This window comes from Dioscorea cayenensis, chromosome 12 (assembly GCF_009730915.1).
Source record: "Dioscorea cayenensis subsp. rotundata cultivar TDr96_F1 chromosome 12, TDr96_F1_v2_PseudoChromosome.rev07_lg8_w22 25.fasta, whole genome shotgun sequence".
In the NCBI taxonomy this organism is placed as follows: Eukaryota; Viridiplantae; Streptophyta; class Magnoliopsida; order Dioscoreales; family Dioscoreaceae; genus Dioscorea; species Dioscorea cayenensis.
This window is the reverse complement of record NC_052482.1, coordinates 2,732,592-2,751,533: the sequence shown is the minus strand read 5'-3', so window position 1 is coordinate 2,751,533 and position 18,942 is coordinate 2,732,592. Positions and strand designations below refer to the sequence as shown.

The 18,942-nt window shown below is 31.5% G+C and overlaps 1 non-coding gene across 1 annotated transcript; it reads left to right on the top strand.

Annotated features, from left to right (window-relative positions):
- The first annotated feature begins 5,892 nt into the window (after positions 1-5,892).
- On the top strand, positions 5,893-6,029 carry LOC120274364. The gene has a single exon (XR_005540889.1). It is a non-coding gene; the product is annotated as a small nucleolar RNA Z247 (small nucleolar RNA).
- The last annotated feature ends 12,913 nt before the right edge of the window (positions 6,030-18,942 follow it).

Sequence of the window (18,942 nt, the reverse complement as noted above, 5' to 3'; positions counted from 1 at the left end):
TGAAGATCTCACTCGATGGGGGACCATGTCTATTCTCCTCGGTGAGTTAGTACTATTTTAATTTTTTTGTATTTCTACTAAAGGTGAATTTATGTTACTGTTATATTCTCTTCTGATTAAATTTTCAATATACTCGGATTGTTAGTTTTTGAATTTTATTAACGAATGTGCAATTATCCATTTTTAAATAAATAGATTGATATACTTATTTAAATCAAATATTCTTTTCATAAAAATCATATATAATTTCTGTTATTTTTGGCGACAAATGTCAACCATCTTTTTGGGAATACACCTCACAATTAAGTATGTGAGTATTCTTAAGCTAAACAGTAGTTAATTTTGTTTGAAGATAAGCTTAGCCAGTGAAAACCAAACGCACAAGCACACACTTACATAATTAGCTCCTCAGGAAAAAGCACCATCTTTTCTTTGCACGTTTTGCTGTATTATTGTTTCAATAAGGGAAGAAATAGAAACATCTCTTATTTGTTCTTTGCTTCGTTAAGCACCCAATTTGAAGTTAAATGGGTTTAGCATCAACCACTAAAAATATAAAAGAAATGAAATTAAAACATCAATCTAGGTTCCATAGTAGTAGCTACATGAAGTTTCACTACAGAAAGGCGTATGTGTAAGAAATTATCTCAGCGTTTAAGTTCCCACCGAATATAATGTATCATAATATAGCGATTGTAGATATTGAGCTTGTAATCCATACCCCCATATATTAATCGCTGGTGAGGTCAAGAATGAGTCGGATGTGCAATTCACCGCACTTTGTGTGGTGCGGGTCATTAGTTGGCAATTCACCACTTGCCAAATATTAAAAGCTTGATGGAGATATCACATACCTTATGCTTGTGTTTTATATACTATTATTAAATCCTCGATATGGCGGATTGATGCTAGCATCAAAACCAATCGAGGAACAAGAAGAACTAACGTGTGGTCATGTGTAGCATCAATCTGCACCAAAGGTGAAGAAAAAGCCATTGGAGGAAAGCAAGGTGAAAGACATATAAATCTTGGGGGTTCAAACTTTGATAAGTTTCTTATTCTTATATAGTTAAATGGTGTTCTTATTCAACACATGCATGCTTGTCGATTGACCCAACTCTCTTACTTAGGACCTTCATGGATGCCATGAATGGGTTATTAAGATATAGGAACAAAGTGGGACGAGCACTAGATTCTTGAAAGAGACACTATACTCTAAAGGGAAGTCAACAATCTTTCTTATCTCTCTCGAGAGGCTTTGACTTTTCTTTGAGTATTTCCAAATTTTAATGAGGGTCCTCTATAATGTTTGACATATAACTAACTAGTTAGGTTTTCCACCCCTAATGCTTTCAAAAGAAATGTATCATGAATAATTAAATATTTCATACATAATATATCTATATATTTTCAAAATATCTAATACGGTTCTTATATAAATATTTGTCCTTAATACTAATTAACTCCGCTAATAATTTTAATATAAAATAGTTTTTATTCATTATTTTTAAACTTAATATAGTGATCATTGTAGTGTCCACTGAAACTCTTGTGTCATCATGGAATCAAATATGAGATTTAGGCGGTTGTCAATAATGCGAGTTTGTTTTCATGTGTTTAAGTATGTTATTTAAATTTTATAAGACATTTTTGATTGGCTCCATAACTTATTTTTGATTTATTTATATTGTTGATGCAACCAGGCTCCCAACTTGGCATTCTAATCTTGAAATTAACATATCTTTTCTCTTTCCCTAGTACTCATGTAATTAAACCAAGTCAAACCTTCTTTATTCTCTGAGCGGCTATGATGGCCCGTTCATTTCATTGTGAGAGGAAACTGAAGTGACCCCACTCGGATATACAGGTAAGTTATCAGTTAATAAAAATCACAGTCTAAATGAGATTACAATGTAATAAAAATATTGTATTTTAAATTATATCATTTTTATTTGATTTATTGTAATTAGAAATATTATATTTATGTATTGTTTAGTTCTGATGTAAGTTGAAAATTATAATCATCAGTAAGTGAAAGCATTTAGACACTCTACAATCTATTACTCTCCGCTCTTTTTACTATCATTTTGAGTTGTTTTTGTATCTTGTCCATTTTAAAAATTTTGTATAACATTAAATATCTAAATTTACCACTTATATTTAATGCACCTAATTTGACCATTTTTAATAAAATTATATCAACTATATATTTTTTCAAAAGTATATTTTAAATGGGGGTAATATTGAAAAAGTTACATATAATTTTTATAAACTTTTGAGGTTATTAACTCAATTTCAAACCAACTTTTCTTTACTGCATAGTACGGAGGGAATATCTGATAGAGTAAAAGGAATTAGAATCGGTGACATCACTGTAGGATCTTATCCTCAAATTATAAGTTGTTACATCGATACTTTTATCTTTTATTAATTTTTATTATCTCAACATGCAAGAAAACCCTCCCGATCCGAAACCCTAAATAGTAAAATCGCAACCCTCCCGACCCAAAACCCTAAATAATAGTAAATCGAGGGATTTGTGGCTCTTAGGATCTCAATTTTTAAAAACACAATATTGAAAACCTGAATTTATTTTGTTTGTAGTACAACCCATTCTAATAAGGAATCATTAATATTTAATTTCTAAATATTATTAAATATTAGAAAAATATTTCAATCATAAGAGCTATTTAAATTTAATATTTAATTTAAATATATAAATATTAGAAAAAGTATCCCATTTTAAATATTATTAAATATTGGGAAAATATCCGATCTTAATCCAAATGAATTGGAAACGGATTTAAAGAAATTTTGATTTCTTTCGAAGTAGATGATTAATATTTTAGATCTAAATATTATTAAAATATTAGAAAATATCTATTTCAAATCTAATAAAAAGGATCACAAAAAGATTTAAAAATTAATATTTTATTTAAATATTATTAAATATTAGAAAACATCCTGCTTTTAGTTAGAAGGACTAGAAATGATTTAAAAATTAATATTTTATCTAAATTAAAATTAAATATTAAAAATATCCATTCCAAATATCTTTAATAGAAAAGACTCAGTAATCCGCTTTTCTTAATAGAAGATCAACTAAAAATCGGATTTAAAAAATTAATATTTTATCTAAATATTAATAAAATATTATAAAATAGTTAAGTTACTAATCCATTTCTAATAAATAGGGATTAGAAAATGGATTTAAAATTAATAATTTATCAAACTCCTCCTACAGTATCTTAACTATCCTGATCCCATTGACAGTCTCATGAAATTCTTCATCTTTCATTTAGTGGAATGCACGTACGAAGTGCAATTTTTCCATGACTTTTGATCTCTTCAATGAAGTAGAACTTCCACTTCTATCACTTCCACACTTTTTACTTTTCACTTCCCAGCACTTTCAAACATATGAAATAAAAGCCTTAAATCTAAATACTTTTTATCACCTTTTCATGTTCTTGGATTTATCTTTTTGGTAAAAGTAATTTAAAAAGTTATGGGAAAAATATGTGCTTATATGACTTTTGTTAGTTTTTGTTTGGGTACTTCAGACACCCTCAGAAAATCATAAATTTACTTAAATACTCATAAAAATAATATTTGCTTTGTAGGCGCCTTATAAATTAATTATATTTATTTATTTATCCCCATGATTGACTTCAAGTTAAAGTTAAATTAATTAATAAAGTGAATTACCAAAACTAGCTTTGCTTAGAGATTCTCATCCAACAATCTAAATCTGGGATTTGGGTATAGAGTAAATAGAGTCGAAAACACATGTCTTCATGTGCTACATACATTAAATATTAATATTAATATAACAAAATCATGACTAACTCCATTAGCTTTTCAAATTGTGTGTGATCTTTGGCTCTCGCCTAGTGAGTTTATTTTATCTATTCGATTATATTTTGACCGCTAGTCTAATAGATATTGTATATATATTTTACGCACGCTAGTTTTATTCACTCACTCATTGCTTTTGCTCCACATAAGATACAATAAATTGTTCAATTGATAAATTATTCACTTGAGAAAAGAGAAATCAACTTAGTCGCTTTTGTCTCTTCCTTTGTTAATTAACATAGTGGCACAAAACTATGTTAAATGAATCTGTGGTGGTATATATAGTGTCCCATTGCAAGTTTTGCCATTTTTGCTTATTGTTGCATGACTATATAACATTACATATATATATGGTCTTTCCAGGAACATACTTAATTAGTCACATTAGCATACCTGAAAATTTACCAAAAATCTATATATATTATGAGTATAACATGGCATGTAGCAAAATGAATATACTGCAAGTCACATAAACTCTCATGTTGATATTTTTGGATTTTTACCCACATTTATGGAAATGACAGGATCAGTTTTAAAGATTAAATGACTAATCTTTTAGTTTAAAAAACTAAAATGAACAATCAACTCAATTTGAGCGGTCCGTGGCAATAGCCCCACATTCAAAAACACAATGTGTCCAAAACGCAAAGGGGTGAGTTTGCCTCTTTTGCTAGTGAATGTGTGCCCTAACTGTAAGAAGAGTGAGCTCACCCATGCATGGGGTGGACTGCATCAACACTAGATTGAGATCACAGTAACTCTGGTGCCAGTGAAAAATTACCAACATGATAAGGATTAAGAAGAAACAAATTTTTTTTTTAAATAAAAAATATGAAAAAACAGTCAGAAAATTTGACAGGGAAATCCAAATTTACCCGTGAATGATATGTAGTTGTTTCTGGTTTTTAATTTTAATAGAAAATTTATAAATAATGACATTCTTTTTCTTTTCAAATGGTGACTTGCTTCCAACTGAACGCATGAAGTGCATGTAGATAACAACAATGTTACATCGAGATTTATTTATTTATTTTTTATGGAAAAAATATCTAATAGAGTAAATAAAAATATATAAATAATCTAAAGTGACTAAAAGAAAAGAATTTGTAACTTCTTTTGTGAATTTTAATCTAGATCCTAATTATTAAATTTATTATATAAATTAAATCAATTCAAACAAAATAGAGATAAAAGAGGGAAATAAATCAAAACAACTTAGTTTGACATTTTTCTTTTTTTTAAAGGCAACATATTCAATTCCACTCGTATTTCTATGCATATTTATTTTTTTCTTATATATGAAGTCTCAAGTAAAGAATCTGGACGAAGTCCTCGCTGATGTCTCGCTCGAAGAATTGCATCAACGCCATCAAGACTCGCAGCTTTTCTCTGCACTTCCCTGTATGTTTTCTGAACTTTGACTGTAGCATATTCAGCACGTTTTCTGTTGTACTGTGCCTGAACTCTCGGTTCAGTTAGATCATGTATGAGGCTATAAATAATACAATCAGGAGAGTGACTCTTGCGGCAAATCATTTTTATTTATATGGTAGCTCGAGCCTGGCGATTCCACAAGTGACTTTGATCAAAGATATCATAGTGATCTCGCAATGTCGATCTCTTTGGAACCACCAATTCCATTCTCCGTAGTTCTTCCTTCTCTGGCCTACTCCCAACTCCACCAATCAACCACTTCATCAACATCAAATTGAGCTGTGATAACTATCTCCTATGGAAGGCTTAGTTCTGCCATACCTTCTAGCAATCGCCTGCTAGGTTACGTTAACGGCACCGACTATGATGTCCTGGGCACCATACTCTCATCGCTAACAGAAGACATGATGTCGCATGTCATGTTCATGACGACTGTGCATGATGCTTGGATGGCCTTGGAGCGCATGTTCGCATCTAGGTCAAAGGCCCGCATTCTGCAGATCCGGTTCCAACTCTCCAACCTGAGAAAAGAGCAATCTGATGATGCCTATTTTCATCAGATGAAGACTTTGGTTGACACACTCAGCTGCCATTGGTCAGCCACTTTGTGAGGAGGAGGTGATTTCTACATACTTGATGACCTTAGGCCGATTATGATCCTTTGTCACCCTCTATTATTACAAGATCCGACTATATCACCATTGATGATATGTATGCACATCTTCAGAGCTATAAGCTGCATTAGAAGTAGAACAATGTTGTATTTCAGATTGGCTCTGGCAGTCCTTACTTTGTTTCACGAGGCCAAGGGCATGGCCAAGTTTATAGCTCAGGTTTAGGTGGTAATACCAGTGGTAATAAAGGCAAAATGGCGCAATAACAACAACAACAATCATAACACCCTACAACAAAGGTAATAGTGCACAAGGGGCAACAATAGTGAAGTTCAGGGGACCTTGGCCAACTTGCTAAGTATTCAGGAAACCCGACTCATATTACATTGAAGTGCTACCATCGGTTTGACTACAGCTATTAGGGCAGAAGAAGGTGGGCATAGTAGTAATGGCCAACACAAATCCTTTTTGTATCAGATTGATCCCAACTGGTATATGGATTCAGGATAACTGATCACATCACAAGCAATTTAGACAACCTTACAGTCAAGGAGAGGTATACTGGACCAAAACATGTTCAAGTCGGCAATGGTGCAAGTTTACAATATAGGTCACACTAGGATTTCTACTCCTACTAATTCCTTTCTTCTTAAAAATGTGTTGCATGTTCCTAAAATTTCAAAGAACCTTATTTCTGTTCACAAACTTGCCAAAGACAATCATGCTTTCCTTGAATTTCATCCTGATTTTTTTGTTATTAAGGCCAAAGCCACGAAGAAAAGAATTCTTCAAGGCAAGTGTGAAGCTGGCCTCTACCACATCAATCCTGCTACAATAAGACAATACAAGACAACCTTCCTTCAGCAGAAAATAAGCCAAGATCTGTGGCATAGGAGACTTGGCCATCCTTCTTTGCAAGTAGTTCAATTTGTTTTGAAATCAAATAATATTGTTGTACCCTCTTTTGAACATGTATCTATGTGTGATGCATGTCAATTAGCCAAGAGACATCAGCTACCCTTAGTCTAATATTGTTCATGCTTCTACTTCCCTATTGAGCTTGTGTTCTTGTGATGTATGGGGGCCCAGCACCTCAGTCTGTAGGAGGACATAAATATTATATCAGTTTTATTGATGACTTTACCAAGTTCACTTGGATTTACTTTCGTCTCTGAAATCAAATGTTTATTCCATATTTCTTGAGTGTCAAAATCATGTTCAACATTTACTTGGTAAAAAGAATGTAGAGTGATTGGGTGGGAGGGAGAATAAAAACTCCACAAATCTAAAGTTGACATTGATCACAAAGTCTCCTGTCCTTGTACCTCATTAGTAAAAATGGGTCAGCAGAAAGAAAACATAGGCATGTGCTAGAAATAGGCCTCTCCTTGTTGGCTCAAGCTTCCATGCCTCTGAAAATTTTGGGATGAAGCTTTCCTATCAGCCACCTATCTTATAAACAAAAATGCCTAGTCCCTGTCACTCAAAAATTTAAGCCCTTTTAAAAATTGTTTGGCATTAAACCAAATTATTCCATGCTGAAAGTCTTTAGCTATGCATGTTGGCCCCATCTTAAACCATACAATGCCCATAAACTCTCCTTCAAATCCAAACAATGCACCTTCATTGGTTATAGCTCTCTACATAAAGGATACAAATGTCTTCATGTGCCATCAGGGAGAGTTTATATTTCAAGAGACATTGTGTTTGATGAATATGTTTTTCCTTTCTTTGAAAAATATGAAGTTAGCACTAGACACACCTCTCCAAACATTACTACTACCATTCTGCCAACACCTTTTATGATTAGCACTCCAAACTTTAGCACAGAATCCACTGAACCTACTATTAGCAATAACACTGAAAATACTTCCTCTGAAAGCTCTAGTAGTGACCAGTTAGTAGATGCACATTCTATGCCATTGTCTGTTACTTTTGTTTCTGCAGATCCCAGGATACTACCAGGCCGAACAAGACTGCAGAATAATATAAGGCAGCCTAAGAAGTTCACTGATGGCACTGTTACATATCTGACAAAAAGGTGTGCAAATTCTTCAGAAACTGAACCACAGTCTTATGCTGATGCACTGCAAAATCCTCAGTGGAAAGAAGCTATGGATGCTGAATATATGGCCTTGCAAAAGAACAAAACTTGGTATCTAGTTCCCCCTAAACATGGCCTAAATGTTATCGACTCCAAGTGGGTTTTTAAGCTAAAAAGGAAAGCAGATGGTACTGTTGATAGGTATAAAGCTAGACTAGTGGCAAAGGGGTTCAAGCAAAGATTTGGCATTGATTATGAGGACACTTTTAGTCCTGTTGTCAAGCCATCAACCATCAGAATAGTGCTTGCTCTTGCTATCACCAAAGGATGGTCCATGAGACAGTTTGATGTCAGTAATGCCTTTTTGCATAGGGTTCTCTCTGAAGAAGTATACATGAAGCAGCCACAAGGTTATACTGATGCCAAGTTCCCTCATTACATTTGCAAGCTTGATAAAGCCCTATACGGACTAAAACAAGCTCCAAGAGCATGGTACTCCAGATTAAGTTCTAAACTACAAGACCTTGGTTTCAGTCCTTCCAAAGCTGACACTTCTCTGTTCATATTCAAAAGTAGAGGCATATGTATTTATATGCTTATATATGTGGACGATATTATTGTGGTCAGTTCTTCAGAATCAGCCACAAATGCCTTGCTGCAGTTGTTGAGAGACGACTTTGCCATCAAAGATCTGGGTATTCTGCATTACTTTCTGGGAGTTGAAGTTATTTTTTCTGAAAAAGGTATTATACTCTGTCAGAAGAAGTATATTGGGGAATTGTTGCAGAAAACAAATATGGTGCAGTGTAAACCAGTAGCTACTCCCATGTCAACTTCTGAGAAATTGTCAAAGGAAAGTGGTAAACCTTTGTCACCAGAACAAGCTACAAATTATAGAAGTATTGTTGGTGCATTACAATACCTAAATCTCACTAGACCAGATATTTCATATGCAGTGAACAAGGTCTGTCAGTTCTTGCACAGCCCTACTGATGTCCACTGGTCAGCAATAAAAAGGATTCTAAGATATCTGAAGTATACTGTCAGTTTTGGGTTGTCCATTAACAAGCCAAGTACATCATTGATTAGTGCATTTGCTGATGCTGATTGGGCAGGATGCCCTGATGACAGACGATCAACTGGAGGGTTTGCGGTTTTCCTTGGCACTAACTTGATATCATGGAGCTCAAGAAAACAGCCCACAGTGTCTCGATCAAGTACTGAAGCTGAGTACAAGTCCCTTGCTAATGCGACAGCAGAAATTATGTGGGTTCAGTCCCTGTTAAGTGAACTTGGTGTTCTTCTGGACATACCACCTTGCTTGTGGTGTGATAATCTTGGGGCGACGTATCTCTAATCTAATCCAGTATTCCATGCTAGAACCAAACACATTGAGGTCGACTATCATTTTGTTAGAGAACGAGTTGCACTGAAGAAACTTGACATCAGGTCCATCTCAACTAAAGATCAAGTTGCAGACATATTAACAAAGTCGCTTTACAAGATAGCCATTTGTAGAGTTCAGAAACTATCTCAACTCATATCACCGGTTTAGATTGCTAGAGGATGTTAAAGAATCTGACGAAGTCCTGTGTATGCCTCGCTGAAGAATCGCGACAATGCTGCATCAAGACTCGGCCTCTCTCGCACTTTCTTGTATTTTTCTGCTTTCGAACTTTGATCGTAGCATATTCAAGACGTCAGTTAGACTCGTGCCTCGAACTCCTCGGCTCGCTTAGATCATGTATGAGGCTATATATAATACAATCGGGAGAGTGACTCGTTGTAGCAAATCATTTTTATTTATAGAGTAAAGTATCGACTCTCTCTCAATGCATAGTTAAAGTGTGTACGTTGGTTTGTCCACATTATAAAAAAAAAACAATCAAAACACAATTAAAATGAAATTGAGGAGGAAAGAATTCAAATGTATTATTTTATAATGGCACATATTTTTTTCTCTCATTTTCATCACATGAACAAGAATTAAGACATGGAAAAAAAAACAAATAACAAATGTTAAAGACATTAAGCATTAGGGCATGACCTTGTATCTTATTTACTTGAGAAAATTAAAACTTGTGTTGAACTTGAATGTCTGAACAGCTTGTGTTTGGCTAGCTGAAGGCACACCAGAGTGCAGAGACTGTACACTCTTCTTATGTATCAATTTTTAAAAATAAAGAACCATTGCATCTCAGATAATGTTAATTAGTGATATTTCCATATAAACACTATGAGATTGAACATTAAAAATAAAAATACAAGCCTATATCAAATATAATGGAAAAACAATATATATTAGATAAGGGTTGACAAAGATAACTAGGAAAACATTATTTATATCGCAGTTATCAAAAAGGAACGTGGATTCACAAAGGATATATTCCTCCTTGCTATCTCCGTCCCTGAGCCCCATCACAAATTTACAAATCTCATCCCCGACTCTCATTTTATAACTCTAGTATGAGAATAAATTTTTTCCTCGCTCACTCGAGAGATTACTTGGGTGGGGATTCTCGTTCCCCAATTAAAAAAATAATGATAATAATAATAATTTTATAAAAATATATAAATTTATAAAATATTGGCTTTAAAATTTTATAAAATATAATATTTAATATTATATTTATAACATACTATAATATTATATATGGAGAATATGTCATATGTGAACGTTTCTAGTGTCATGTATGTTGGGGTTTTTATAACTTAGCGCATATCCCACATTTTTTTATTATATGTTTCTGAGACATGATCCGAGTAGAGTAGAGGGTATTTTTCTTCCTTTGCCAAATCAAGAATTATATCTCTACCACAATCTCAGCCCTGTAGGGGAGAAAAATTAATTAATTTTTATTGGATTCATAGTAAATTGACAACTCTAATTAAATTATTTCATTACTTATTCAAAGTGGAAGGGGAATTAGAAAAGCAAGCCAACTTTTGACTTCCTGTTCCATGTTCAATATTCATGATAACTAAGGCCTAAATGTATCAATGATAGTTAGCAGGCTGTATTTATCCATAAATATTTTCAAAAACTTTCTTTTTCAACAACTTATTTCTCTCTATCTAGAAACTTCTACTTTTTATGCCTTGAGTATCTATAATCACCTTTGCAACTAACTTGATTCTGCACCCTCGTATTACTGTCTCAAGCTTCATTAAAACTCAAGTAGGTTGTGTTATATTGCAAAAGGAAATATTGAAATATTCATTTTTAAATATATATATATATATATCCGCATTTACCCCCATTCACTGCTGATCGGTTTGTTTAATTTAGATTCAATGAGATCTAGTAAAGCTCCAACTTATTTAACTATTATCTCCGTATAAGAAATGTTATTCTATCTCTTGGCATCAATAAACACCTTTTCAAAGAACTTTGTTTTTCACAATTTAATTTATTAAGTTATAATCTATTATTGATAAATATCCATAATTAATTTAAAAATAAAATTTTATATCCATAATTAATTTAAAAATAAAATTTTATATCCATAATTAATTTAAAAATAAAATTTAATTTTCAAATAATTTTGGACTAAGATTAGTTAAATTAAATTTTTGGTGCATTATTTCATATTAAAATTTCAACTCAAACAACTAAATCCATACCCAAATTCAAACTGGGATTTTCAAATTCCTAATGAACACCACCAAAATAACTCAAAATACAGATCATCTTTTAAAAAGGTTTCTAAAACACATCTTATGTTAATTAATTTCTTAAATTTCATCTAGGTAGCGTTAGATTGCAAACAAAAATATTGAAATATAACTTTACATATATATAGTTAGTAGTTTAGATACAAGGAGATCTTGTAAAGCTATCATTTTATTTTATAACAAATGTAACAAGTGCATGTTAGTTAGGGGCATGCTCACGACTAGTAATATCCGTCATGAACCTCACCCAAGGTTGTGGACTATAAACCCACATCTGTAAACTAAGGATCCGTTACTAAAACTGCATTTGACAGGTTTTGAACTTGGACAATATCTATCCCCACGCCTCTTAATCAGCGTTGCAGATGACCTTTGGATTATGAACCTTTGTAAACTATAACTCATTTTTCATTATGTCCAAAAATTTCATTTATATATATAAATTAAAAATAATTAAGTGATTGATATTCAAATATAAAATAAAAAATAAAAATTAATAAATAGACTACACTAAAAATGATTTAAATTGAATGTATGAACCAATAATCTTTCTGGTTTACTTGTCAAGACCGGCTTCTGTACAGTACGGTGTTCATACTTTGTATCGAAAGAGGTAAGTTCAAACCTAGCTCGAGCAAGATGAGGGCACATTTGAGTTGAGGTATTAAGTCCTCGCCTATACACATCGTACCCCACATTCATAAAATAAAATAAAATAATTGTTTGTATGACCATTAATTGATTTCTACATCTATTACATATTTATAGCTTGACTTCAACTTTAGTAAAATGATGCATATTATTTGCATAAAATTAATTTGAGAAAAACTTCTTTTTATGTTCTAGAATATTCAGTTTCAAATTTTATGATTCATCATCAATCAAAAGCTAGAAAAAGGCTAAGAGACACTTAGTGTATGCTTTTCAAAAGGGTTATTAGTTTTTCAATAATTAATCTTCATGATGAGTTTCATTAATTCATGCTAAAAACTGAGGCATACAAACCTTCATGCTCTCAATGTCTAGAAAATATTTTTAAGTATCAAATATATGCTTTTAATTGGTTTCACTAGCAATCAAAACATCTTCATTAAGTTTTAACACCTGTGTTTCGTTGAATGAAGAAACTATGATGATAAATAAATGGAAAGAAAATTTTTAATTCAATGTTAATGGTAGATATTTTTTCCAATATACCTTTATCTCACAAGAATTTCTTTTTTCCATTTTTACTAATTATGAATAAATCATGCATTGTTTATTAAGCAAAGAAGCATAGAAGCAACTTTGTAATTATAATAATTCTATTAGTTTTTTATTTGGTTGGTCAATAAGAGTATAGAAGTAAATTATTCGTTTTCCGATATTACATACAGATGCATTATTTTCAAGTAAAATATACAATTATAATCATTATTTATATATGTTGACTATGTTTGAGTTTGTATATATTATAAAATTAACATGTATATAGGGGTAGAGCTAGAGAACTTTTTTAGGGGCCAAAAATACTTTTTAGAGGGACTTAAAAATAGAGAACAAACATTGGAGGCAAATTAATAATAGATTTTTATAAATATTTTTCTCTATATATATATATATGTTAATTTATACATTAATTTATAGAAAAATCAAGTTGGAGAATGATAAATGTTTACAATTTTTTATTAATATATCACCAATTTATTAAATATTAAAAAGCTAAAATATAAAATTTTTAAAAAATATTTTTAAAAGTATAATATTTTTAGACTATATATATTAATTTATGAAAAAACAACTACTTCTCAAACAATAAATTTTTAAAAACTATATAAATCAATTCAGAAAATATTAAAAATAAAACAATAAATTTTCACAAATATATATATATATTTTTATATTATTTATTAATTGTAATATGTAATATATATATATATATATTTATATGAAAGGGGCGACGTAAGTGTAACGTAAGTAAAGTGCAGAGTCTCAGTCTAGGAGAAGGAGGTGAATACTAGTATACGTGAAGTATGTGAAAACAGAAACAAATAAAAACTAAAAAATACTCGGAAAAATCATAGGAAGAATTCAAGGAAGAGAATGATGTTCTAGCATAGCATTCCTACAGGGTTATGAAGTCAGGATACATGCTTGTCTAAGCATGCAATCCTATTTGAACCGAAAGATTTATAAAAGCATACAAAACCCTGATTTCTCAAGTGAAGTGTAACTGAATCGATGCAGAGCTGATATAGACATCCACATAATCGCATTAACACTCTATGAAAACCTTATTGCGGTTTAATGACAATCTTTTAAGTATAGCAATCTCCCCAAGCGATTGTTTATAATCCAAATACAGAGTAGAAATATGATTTCTCCTAAAATCTACTCCACATGATTGCAAAGAGAACGGAGATTATCATCAACCCACTCGGAAGGGATTGTGGGAGACAAAGTCTCCTCGATACCCTAACCAGAGGGCACCCACTATCCTCTCGAATTGTGATAAGTCTATACTAGGTGAGAATTTCTTCTCCATATAGCAATACAAAATATGAGAGCTAGGGCTTTCACCTCGATAGTTATCAAGCATCCATTCACACAATTAGACTCAAATAGACATGATTGCAAAGGAGAAATCAATTAAAGAATAAGAGATCCAACAGTCAAAGTCACAAAATATAAACCCTAGAGTTCAACTATGCCCAAACATCTACAAATTAGCCTTCTTTTAATGGAGGGAAAGCATTTAAGATATAAAGAACAAAAAGGCAAAACATAGGATCCATTAAAACCTCATTGTCAATATATATCGCTATGATGAGAGTCACCAAGGTAGATTCCACACGCCGCACGATGGGCTTAAACTAGCTATGATCTCTAATCCCTGAATGTCGAGGGCCAAATCCCTTTTCCAAATCTTGCCTTAGGTCCTGAGATTCAGACCTCTTTTTCTTCCCTCAATTTTGCCTCCAAGAATTACCCCCAAAGAATTGAGAGATAGAATAGATCATGCCCCAAAAATTTCTCTATAAATTCTATTTATGCTTGCGATCGCTTACCAAATATGCATGTACAGCGTAAAGGGAGCTAGGGGAAGATTGTTGCGAAAGCCTCACGGACGACTTATGGTCGTAAGCCCCATCCGCAAGGTCTTCTGATTACGTTATTATCCCATTTACGGCCGTAAATGCTGGACCATAAGCCTCACTGTTCTGCTTATAGCGACTGCCCTTACGGGCATATATTGTAGTAGTAAGCTCCTTGGGATGGCCTTTGCCGGGATCCTTACGAGCGTAAACCTTGCTTGTAAGGTCCTCTGACTTGGCTTTGAATCATTCTTACTACGCCGGAATAAGCATGCTCTCAAAAGTCTTCCTGGAATAAACTTGTACCGTAAGGATGATCGAAGTCCCCTATGTTTGCCTTGTCCTTAATACAATGATGCCGAGGCTTCAAACTCTTCATTTTATGCTTAAAATGCTTACTTTGGCTCTCCCTCGTCTTTAAGTAATGCCCTAAGCCCTGTTAATACAAAAAACACAATATTTAGCATTGAATTTCACATTATGGTTCTAATACATGCCAAATGAGTGTACAAATAGATATGAAATATATGAACATTGTACACTTATCAATATATAAACGACGAAAATCAAGGGGGTCATGGCACCTGCTCCATCTTCCCTAGCTCCACCTTTCCATGTATGTAACCGGAAAAATAACTATTATTATAAAATTGTGTAAGTTCTAATTAACTCAAACTTGTTTGTCGTGTGTGCGCACGTGTTTTTCAGGTTATTCCATGAATTTTTCTTTTAATAAAAATTAATTATTTAAATATTTCAAATGTGAAAGTTATTACAAGAAAAATGCACTTTGATTCTTGAACCAAATATATATATATATATTATACTCTTATTATCGAAGTACACTATTATATGCGAATTAATCCCTCTAAATAACTCTCATATAGTTATAATTTTTATTAATTAATATTAGATTAATAATTTTACATGACATTTCTAATTTTTCACTTGACATGAGAGCGACATCGTGAGGTCAGGTCACCAACAAGCTAGATGAGTTGCGATTATATATATATATTTTAAAAAAATAATTTTCAAATTTATTATATGATATATATTGACAAAGTGGACAAATCATATATCACGAGTATGTGTATCACTGTGAATTGATCATCCGGCTTGGTGCACACACACTTAGCAGATGCAAGAATTTGGCTGTAAGCTGATTTCCACAGCTAGAGACTCTTTTTGATATCATGGCAGCACATTTTAAATCTAAGACATTGAAAATATTTATAAAACACATTGAAAATCACTATAAAACACCTTTTGTAGTGATGCTAGTAACAATTACCATAAATCCTTTGGTGTTGCATAAATATATATACAGTGACAATGCACCAATAAAACTCATATGTACTACATAGATCCCATTGTTTAATTTTAATATATATATATATATATATGACATCATTTCAGTACACCCCTAAATTCTTTAAATCAGAGATATTCTTCGAGTTGTTGGATTTACATCTAACGATGACCATCATCTAATATGAATAAAAGCTAATTAAAACAATGTCAAACAATAATAAGATATTATAAACAATATTTAAACAGGTAAAATACTAATCATTATATTATCTGATAATTATCATCAAATATTTCTTAGACAACACTCAAAATTGCATCCAGAGTATTTGATATTGACTCCATATATATATATGTGGTATATATATAAGGGACTAGTTAGACAGAGAGGAAAGTCTGACTAACTGTACATATGTATATACGCGGGATTAGTACACACAATAATATAAATTCAGGGATTAAAAGTGCATTTTCTTGTGTAGGTGGAACTATTGGTACATTGTCATCTGTATATATCCCACATCATCAATATAAGTCTATAAGATTAATTTTAAAAAGAAATAAAAGTTCACAGCAAATGATGGAGGTTTTTTATTGACATAGCATCAGCCACGCCACTGCATCATATCACTGATAGTCCAATGAAGAGACTCTGCTGTGTGCCCTATAAATAGCATAGTTCATGAAATAATGGTGCATTTATTCTAAAAAGTTATCGTTAGTTTCACAATATAAAAATTTTAATTTTAACATTTACTTCAGTTAACACTAATTAAACTCACAATTTTAGTCAATTCCATATATATAACGAATCGTTGACTATATCCCAACGGCAACCCATGCCAACAGGGGTAACATATATCAATTCCATGTAGTATTATTTTGGGCACAAATTGATGTCATGTAATATAAAAATAATGACATCTACTACACCATTAGATGGTCTAGTGGTAAGTCAGTAAATGAGTGAGTGATGCAGGATTAAATTCCCATATGCGATATTATAAAAATACTGATATTATAAAACATCGCTCATCATAGATTTTTCTCGAGAAAAGCTCAGATTCACCGGGGCCTTTTTCCAAAATTGTAAAATATGGAGATTTATCGGTGTAGAATTGTTGTCCTAATATATTATTTTCATATGCGTGACAAGTCGCCATCGCTCTACGTGTTAGTTTTGCCATACATAATACTCTTTTAGATGGTCGTTAATTTATCATAACTAATGCCTATTGTCACTGTGATGTGACAACCTTTCTTTACGTAGGGCGACACTTGTCGCTTTTGTTAAATAATAATAATAATAATAATAATAATCTTTTTTTTAAAAGTGTTGCTAAAATCCATGTACATGTGTAAAAAGTATATTGAAGATATGTATTCGAATTAAGAAAAACATTTATGAAAAACATTATAATAACAAATAAACCTACGATTACTAATATGGTTAAATATTACGATAATAATTAAAGAGAAAAAAAAAACACTAATGACGCTTTAGCTTATTGAGATTGGATCTCTGTATGCGGTTGAAAATCAGATATAGACTCTCACGTCACATTTATAGGATAAAAACGGGTAGTATATTTAGAAAGTCAACATATGTCTCCATCATATTGTCTAATAAATAAATAAATAAATAGAGCAATGAAGTATTATGTGGTAGCAAATAAATATAACTAAATGAAAAATTTTAATTAATTAAAAAAGTTTATTTCTATATATATACTCGTATATGAAAATACATTGAAATAAATAATACCACACACAACTTATTTAATGAAAATATTTATTAAATAAATATGATAATTATAAATTTATAAGTAAAGAAATAAAAAAATAGAATTTTAAGAAAAGCACTAATATAGAGTTAAGAGTGTAATGAATAACTGAACTCATTACCTGTCAAGGCTGTCATACTATACAAATAAATACAATGAAATGAATAACTAACTCATTGTTTGAATGTTGTGGACTTAATTCAACTCTATTTTTGCCTAATCCTACTCCTTAAGTTGAAAATTAAACAATATTTAAAAAAAAATAGAAACATTAATAATACATGCCCTTACACAGAATATTTATTAAATAATTAATGCCACCCATTACTTAATAAAAAAAATTCATTACACGTTATTATTAACTTTAAAAAAGCTTCCATAAAAAATTTAAACAAATAAGCATAACTCTAACATATTTGTAAAACTTAACATATTGAAATTTTTTTATAAATAAAAGAATATTTTAAGAATATTTTATATTATTATATAAAATATAATTTTAATAACCCAAAATTAAAATTAAAATACTTTTATAACCATAAAAGCCTGTAATTATAATGTTCTAAAATATCAAGTGTTGTTATTATCATTATTATTATCATTATTATTATTATTATTATTCTGAGTTAATAAAATTTCGAGTGAACTGCTTGTTATTTCATGCCAACGTGGCAGTAGTCTCTAGAGTATTCTATAAAAAGAGAAAATTAATTATATTTCACAAAATCTCACTAATATTTTTACATACACCCTTAAAATATAAACAATTATATATTGAAAATAAAAGCATTATTGCACAACATAATAATATTTGTCTGAACACTTGCAAATCAGGTTTATAAATCCGAACCCGAATACGGATCCAACGGTTCCGGATCCGAACCCGAATCCGATTACTCACCCATGCAGAGTCCACGCAAGGAAACAAGTTAGTTAGCGGAAGTTCAAATGTTTTATTATATAATAGTGCTCGAATCCGACAACCACCTTTTTTTCATTCACCCCTCTTATTTTATCTTTTTTATATCTAAGTCCTTTGTTATGTATTAATCCGGTGTTAAGAACTATGTTTTTCTTTTTCTTTTACATTTAGACCCCTCAATTATGTCTCATTACGAAATAGTTCCCGACTCTAATATAAAAACCTC